Below are 8,566 nucleotides of genomic sequence, written 5' to 3'. Positions count from 1 at the left end.
AGAAAAGTACTGACCTCCTCATCAGGAAACTTCCCTTCCAGAGATTAGTATAACTGAAGTTACATGTATGTCTTTTTTTTGACATAGAAAGAAGATAACTATGGCTGATCGATATTTGATGCATATCATTTTCTAACTTTTGAAAAATATCACTGAACTAATATAATTTATAAAGTCGAGCTACAAAAGTATACAATATCTTAAAACTTATCAACTGCGAAATAGAATTGCAGAATTTGTATAAGTATAGGTAACTAGGAATGAAGATTTAGATATAGCTATACACTGATTCAATGTTTTTTTATGTCATTATTCACGTAGGATATAAACTGGGGTAGATGATTTATCAGGATGTTCATATTTTAGGCACCGTTTATTAAATTTCGAGAGCTCATTTCTCAATTACAGAATGGTTACCCAAATTTGCTGCTATAGTTATTCGGCTAGAACATTTGTGTAGTTATTCAGTACTCACATTTTGAATACATCACGTTTTATCGTGATTATGGGTTATGCTTTAGATAAGTCTTAAAATTTATCCAACATGAATGTATTGCTATATCATATAGGTACAGCACTTGGAATTTGAGAAAAACCAATTTATATATTTAACAATTTATACAATCATATTTTAGCTAGTACAAGGGACTTAAAAAAACGACTAACCAAAGACAAACGACGACAACTCAAATGTTACATCTATGTGTATAATCACATGTGTTCTCTAAATGACAATTAGTAAATGCTATTGTCTCTATAGTAATTCCGATCCCTTCTGAACCTCGCATTATATCTAAGACGACATACTGATACGTTAACAAAACCAGGTCACAAAAAAAAAACATCATAAAATAGCATAGTGGTATATTTATTTATTATCTAGACTAATAAGTATTAAACAATTGCTAAAACTACATGACAGCATATAAAAAATATAACAATATAATCAATAAATGTATCTATGTTTTGGCTTTCTCGGGGGCTTCTCTACACACTGTATAAAAAATCTACCTAATCTAAACAACAATTTGAAACCTTATTCTAAAAATAAACTATTAACTAAAGGATGCGGTTGATACTTGCAATATTGAGTCTGCTGTGGTGGTTCCCACAGGGGGTAAAGGCTGCGGTGGATACCAACAGCGGGATATCGGCTGCGGTGGATACCAACAGCACGACATGAAAAAAAATCCCATGCTTACTTATAGAATAAATTAATACTTGGAACTGATAATTAAGAATATTTGCTATACTGATGTATAATTGACTTGGGGGTAAAATTATTTCCCTCGAAATTAACATGGCGCGATCTCAATACGTTGGCATCAGTTCGTATGTATCGTATGTAACAGTCTGATGACCACCTGCCCAATGTTTGAATAATATGATCCTCGACACCACATGCTGCTGCGGATGTAGCTGCTCCTATACGAAAGGAGTGACCACAAAACTTAACAGTATTAAGCCAAGTGTGTCCAATAGTTGTCTCAAGGAAGAAATAAATGTTTCCCTGCTTAACGGCGATGATTGAAATTCATCCTCGACAAAAAGGCGAGATTTTAGTAAAGCGCCAGTGTTAAATGTTATCCACAGTGATATCTTACAAAAGTACTGTACAGGAATTATTTATTTTAAGACCGACAGGTAAATTATCCACACTGAGGAAAACAGAAAACCGAAAAATGCCATTTTATAAGCACACTAAAACATGAGATCTAGCACTGGTGAAACATTACTTTCAATGATAAATCACAAAGCTTATTCAAAATTGATGATGTAATTGGTAATCTTTCTTGAACAACATTGTTCTATGATTTTTTAATACCCCGAAGAATAATTGGTATTCTGATAGCATTCGTCATAGGATCATATCCTAAAAATCATCAATAATAATGGCGTACTCCGGCAAGATAGAGTTTAATAGTCTTGTGTTTAAGATTAAGTGCTTTTTGACAATAAGTTACCAAATAAACTAGAAGATTTTCTTACATAAGAGAGATTAACTTCGGGGCAATCATTCATGACCAAGAAAGTTCTGAAACATTTAGAAGCGGATTTATATGTCAGTCTAGTGCTTTTGCTCAAAGACGCATCCTATAATTCTTCTATTTTTAAATTCAAACCATTAGCAGCTCTCGGAGGGATGCAGACAAGGAGTTGGTATCGCGTTGGCATGTGGTGCCAAGGCTCTGAACTTTACCATCTGGTAACGGGAAAGAGAATAAGCTATACCAGTAATGTGTTTGGCATGCACTATACAATTATTAATTGCTGATTGATAAGTGAGCTTTGTCATTACCTTCATCAAGCTTTGAATCTCAGATATATCCCTTTTTCATAATATCAACAGTAGCTTAATTGTCACAATTTAATAATATACGTTAGCTTTTTCCATCTGTCGCCCCACAGTACGCATGCCATTACAATTAGATACAATTCATTAGACGCCATAGATATTTGCTCACAAGACATTGATAGGTCACAAGGAAAGTCACCTTGAAACCACTCATTTTGATAAAAACCTCCAAATGAGGAAGGTGTAGCATCAGTATACAAGTGAATGCCCGCCGCATTCATTATATTATTATTTGAAAAATAAGGCAACGCCATTCCAATCTCTAAAAAAAATTTGACCACATAACAAGATCTTGTTTACAGCTTTTTTAAAATGCACTTGGTGATGCAACTTTTTAACAGTAGTAGACAGTTTAATTAAGTGTGAAACAAATGATTTACCTGGCACTATAACTCTGCACGCAAAACTTAAATTCCCTAGTAAACTTAATAACTCTCTTTTAGTGCAAGAATTGTGCTTACTAAAATATTCTATAATTTCTTGAATTCGTAATACCTTTTCCACAGAGATATTAATAGTATCTAAAACATCTCTAAATGTTCTAATTTATGACATGGTCCTTCAGTTTTTTTTAACTGAAAGTGGCACACCTAATGACTTCAAAATATCTAAAAATAGTATTGATAATTTGTTGATCATTGTCTTGTTCTGGTACAATAACTAGAAAATCATCTAACAAGTATAAAATGTGCTCTATAATGAAATTGTTCTGAGCAATCCAACAAATTGCTTATGAAAGTGTGTCAAATATTTTTTGGCTAAACAATTTATTAAAAAAGTAATATCTGTCATCCCATTTGATTCCATGAAACAACCATAATATTTGCGATAAAGCATCACCAATTGAAACATATTACATAGAAAATTCATCTTTATTGATAAGTTCGTTTAAACTATGATTTATTGGATCATCAGGAGGCGCAGACAAGTCTATGATCAAACGCTTCTCTTTATTATATTTACATTCTGCCACACTGATAGATGATAAGGTTGACATAATTTCAATCAGAACTCAATTGTCATTACTGGCCGTGTTTTATTATTATTGTTTGTGTTTGGTGCATCATTGGATCCCCATCAACACGTGCGTTTTGCAGTGGAAATGCATGATGGTATACTGCACTACCATTTATGTGTTCCTCATCACGTTTGTCTTCGCCTCGTGTTTCAAATCCACGTGCGTTTGTGCAAGTGTATAAATGTAATGTTCAAATGCAATATAGGTGAATAAATAAAAAAACCGACCTCAGTTCTATGAATAATAAAACTCCAAATCAAGATATCAAATAGCACATTTCGTATAACTGAAGACTTCTTCGCAATAAAAACACGTGTATTGTTCGAAGTTTATTCCATGATTCTTTCCCTGATATTTTTACATCACACAGGATAACTTATTTGAGTTCACAACTTAAGTCAGAATAAGCCAACACTTTTGAATGCACAGCAGTTTAAATACTGAAACAACTTATTTTTGTAATTAGTTAATTCAAAAACAAAATTAAAATATGCTACGATTAAATGGCAGCATAAAGCGAGCTTATTAATACTTTACTGGTATCTCCTATCTGATTGGCTAACAAATCTTTTAAAAAAATCAGTTCTCTCAGTAATTTCTAAAAATATCTCTGTTCTCTTAATTTGTATTCTACAACTATCTTACCTGACGTAGACAGGAATTATTTATCGTATAATTTAAATATGTAAATTATCACATAAGGTTTAATACACAATTGTTATTACATCAAAAGTAACTATATCGAAAAATATTGTAATTTCTTTATTGTCTGTTAATATCGACGTGTACTGGAACGTTGAACATTTTCTTTCAAATCTACTGCAACTTTTGATTTATGAGCTGTTCCCATTATTCCTTCAACAGTGATGTTATCTTTCGTTTTTTTAACAACATTACAAGTATTAAGATATTTGTCTCTGGAAAATTGTTCGTCTTCTCCCTCTTCATCATACATTCTATGGTAGATGTCTTTATCATGGTATTGTGAAAAACCTACTGCTAAAACGTTGTCGTAAAAATCGAAATTAAATGGTGCTGACTACATAACAACCATGCGGGAATCAGTATCTCCAACCAAATACGACACAACTCCAGTAGTACCTGTTGCAGTTCCAAAGAATTTGTGAGCAATCTGAAAAAAGAGTCTTGATTCATAAAACTAGATATTTAACTTATATTACTAGAAATAAAACACTACTTTTGTTACATCTTCTTTTTAAAAACTGTTCAAAAATTGTTAGACGATCACATTTGTATTGCCATCACACTATACAATATGTAGTTTTCAAACAAATGTGTAAATACATAATTAAGTGAGTATTTGATATATTGTTTATAATTGGAACGCAATATTTTCAACATTGTTTTAAGAAAATGAAATGAAATAGCTATTAATTCAAATGAAAGAAAATTTTCTTCTTTTACTTTACTTTTAACCGCAATTTACAAACCCCATAAAGAGACATAACAGTTGAGGAGTTTTGCATTAAGAGCATCTTTACTATTAAATTTGCAGATTTGTCTCCGTGCAGATAACCTCCTGATGTATTACATAATATTACATACTTAGTGTATATAATGAACATAATAACTTCATATAATAACTGCTTCAATTAGCGTGGTTTTATTGACTAAACCACAAATAAAGTTCTGTAGCTGGTAACCTTTACCATCTACGTTTACGTGTAAGCAGGCAGACATAATTTGGTATTCAATTTGTTTTAAATTTATGACAACTCAGCCCACCCCAACTTGCACTCCAACACTTTTACAACCTGCATCCCTTTATCAACTCGCACCACTAAAAAAAAATACTACAAACTCGCACCGCTGAAGAAATGTTTCAAATCATCAGATAGTTTTTTATTGTCTTCTCTTAGTTTTTACCTCCATTCTTGGAGCACCCGTATCGTACAGAGAAAGAACTTGACTCTCACATTTCGAGGGAAAAAAAACAACTTCAAGCTAGCAACGCTGAGAAATGTTTTAATCATCATTGTTCTAGGTTGTTTTCCTCTTCTCTGATTTATTCCTCCGTTGTAGAAATCTGTGTCAGCTACTGATTTGACAGTCGAACTCCTATTGAAGACGAACTGACAAACTAGTCAAAACAATCTACCATCATAAGGCATCAGTGCATAACACAGTTTGAGTAAATCGAACCCAAGCTGTGTATCATTGTAAACATTTCAAGTAGTCTTTAAGTCGCACTCGCACGAGTAATTATAGTTAAAGTTGATTTGAATGGATTTTTTTTTCAATAGCTTATTCTTTTACCATTCAGCTAATATAATGTGGTTTACAAACGAAAAAAACCAAAACCGATTGTTAATTGTTCTGTCTGTAGGTAGGATAAATGGGAAGAAATATTAGAATCTTCGGGATTTCAAAGATCAAAATGAATATCCTGTCCTTTTTCTTGTTTGTCATTATGGTTCTTATCGTTAGCTTTTATAAACATTAAAAATTCAAATTGAACGCAAATTTGACGGTGACAGTTATGTTTTTATCATACGTGCACAATTGAGAGAAGACAGATATATATCATAGGAACATTAAAACCCGTTGAAAATAAACAAACAACGCCATGGCAAAAGAAAAAAACCCCAATAACATACGAAAATCAAGACTGAGCATCGCAAACCCACTTAAAACTTCGGTGACATAAGGTGCTTAGCTGTTTATCTAAACAAAAATAAATCAATTTAAATTTTATAAGTTATGTAATTCAAAGTACTTTTATGTACATATATTTAAGATATCATTTACTTATTTATGGATACAATGCATGTCGTCAATAATAAAGCTATCACTGTATTTGTTTTTCATAAATTTTGAATTATATTACCACTTCTGTTAAGGGATGATTATAATAGTTTTTGAAATTGCTTTTTTTAATCTAATTTTGTATTGCTCCAAACAATTAAAAATGAGACTTGGAACCATCTAAAACGCATCATGTACTTGAAGAGCTGCCTTGAAACTGACAATCTTTGTTGACAAACAGTCATATTTTTTCCTTTCATGTTTGTCTTGTTTTATCTTATTCTTAAACTTCACCCACTATTCAGACTTGATTTATGTTTTCTTTCTTTTAAACTTTTAGACAGTAATATGTAAATCTTTTGATTTGATTTAGGTAGAAAACTATCGGATTGTTTGTCTTCGGTTGATATTTGTTGAAGGTAAAATAAGAGAACAATGTTTCATTTTGAATTTGAAAATCACCTCAACATTGTTTCAAAAGTTCTGTTTGTAAAATGATGTCATTATTTATTGTTTTAAGAATAACATGATTTTCATTTTGTGAAAGTATAAAAGATAATACGTTTTTCTAAAATTCTGTGATACCTTACTATCACCGACAATATATGATTACAAGACACCATTCCTTTGACTACTGTACGAAAGAGAAAAAAAAAACTACTGCCAAGGTGCAGTCCGGGTTCGTAGTATAATATACCTGCTAGTATTGCGCCGAGGCTTAACATATTTTGAGGATACCTTATGTGTAAATCATTGACTGTATATAAATACAGATTTACTTTTTGTTTGTTTCACATTTACAGAGAATATTCACAACACATTCAAATTCTCTGAACGGAAAATATTCAAGTTGGAAATCCACTTCGTATCGTCGGCTCCCGTTCTTTAAAACAAAATATCCTATATACACTCGTGAGTTTGGTATGTTTTGCCTCTCTCTCTCCCTACTCTGAATGCTTTATTAGCTAAAGCATCAAACAGAAAAATTTAATGCAATGTTGCAACACTTTTTTCCCCCCGGTTAATGTGAAGTAACGATCAAAGGCAATAGTTAATATTTGGAACTTTGCTCTGTCCTTTTCATGTTTGTTATTTTACTTTTGATCTTGACCTGATGTTCATATTAGTGAATAAATGTCACCAATTCAACAGACGCTTTGTATGCTTCGCTTTCGGTTTAGGAGGAATACTCATTATGTAGTTGAAATGCATGAACTAATTAAATCTTTTCTAACGGTCCCTTTTTGAAAAGCGCTTGTTGATATCTTATCCAATTTGAAAGTATTAACAACTAGATGAAACAGAACGAGGAAAGGTAAATCTTACTAGACTTTTTTTTTGGTTAAATATCGCTCACTTTATGTTCGATATTATATAGACACTTCGAGAAATCAAATTAAAGCGCACAAATAAGGGAAATAACAAATGATAATTCAAACAAAAAACTGTTCAAAGAACAGTAAAAGGGCTTTCCACCTGCAATGCACACGTGTAAACATATTATGAGGATGAAAATAGTATCATAAATACATTAAACGCAAATAATATAAAATTTGCAATGTTAAATCATAACAAGACCTGCAAATACTTACAAAGCTTCCTCTTTCATCAGGACCAATTGAGGTAGGTGGTGGAGATAACAAATATCCCCAGTGTATTGTCGTTTTAGGTGAATGGAGGTTATGTGTTGTTGAATTTTTTATCTCAATTCCAAATACTACTGAATAATTCACTGCTTGAATCTTCTGATCAATATCTGAGGGGATATATGTTGACTCATTATTACCCATCTCATATGATGTGGTTTGCTGTAATTAAAACAAGATGAAATGAATATAAGACACTTTCATGATAACATGAAGGGGAACAGACAAAATATTATTATAATCAATTAAGGGACTCAAAATTAACAAACACATTCGAGATCAGCACAACATGCACTAATAGAAATACAAAACATAAGTATCCAAATATCAGAGACCCAGACATGTTTTCCTAAAATTTGTCGTGAACAACTCTCATAGATAAATCATTTGAAGTAGAATTGACAGATTTTTACGACAGAAAGAAATTTACTAAAAGAAACAAAACAATGTTACAATAATTGTTACTTGCAATAACTCCAATCAAATAAAGAATCATTAACTCAGTAATCGGTGCTTCGTTATTTACATCATTTGAAGCATACCTTTCGACAATTGTACGATTATAAATTTAGAGATTATTAAGAAACTATGGCTTCAACCTACTTAGACATTCCTTTTCTTAATTTTAGGTCCCGTTTGATACCATTCCTCTTCACATCGGTTCTTAATCATCAATGGATTTCAAATGTATTGTCACGAGCGGTCCAGACAAAGGTAGATTATTGAAATTATTTTGGAGTGCACTCGTTCGTTGTGTGGGAATCACTATTGAGATATTGC

General features: G+C 31.9%; 1 pseudogene; it reads right to left on the bottom strand.

The window, feature by feature from the left end:
• Window positions 1-3,012: 3,012 nt before the first annotated feature.
• On the bottom strand, window positions 3,013-7,934 carry LOC139498045 (echotoxin-2-like; annotated as a pseudogene).
• Window positions 7,935-8,566: the final 632 nt, after the last annotated feature.

The sequence above is a fragment of the Mytilus edulis genome, chromosome 12 (genome assembly GCF_963676685.1).
Source record: "Mytilus edulis chromosome 12, xbMytEdul2.2, whole genome shotgun sequence".
Classification (NCBI taxonomy): domain Eukaryota; kingdom Metazoa; phylum Mollusca; class Bivalvia; order Mytilida; family Mytilidae; genus Mytilus; species Mytilus edulis.
Note: the sequence above shows the minus strand (reverse complement) of the source record. Positions and strands in the feature narration are given on the sequence as shown.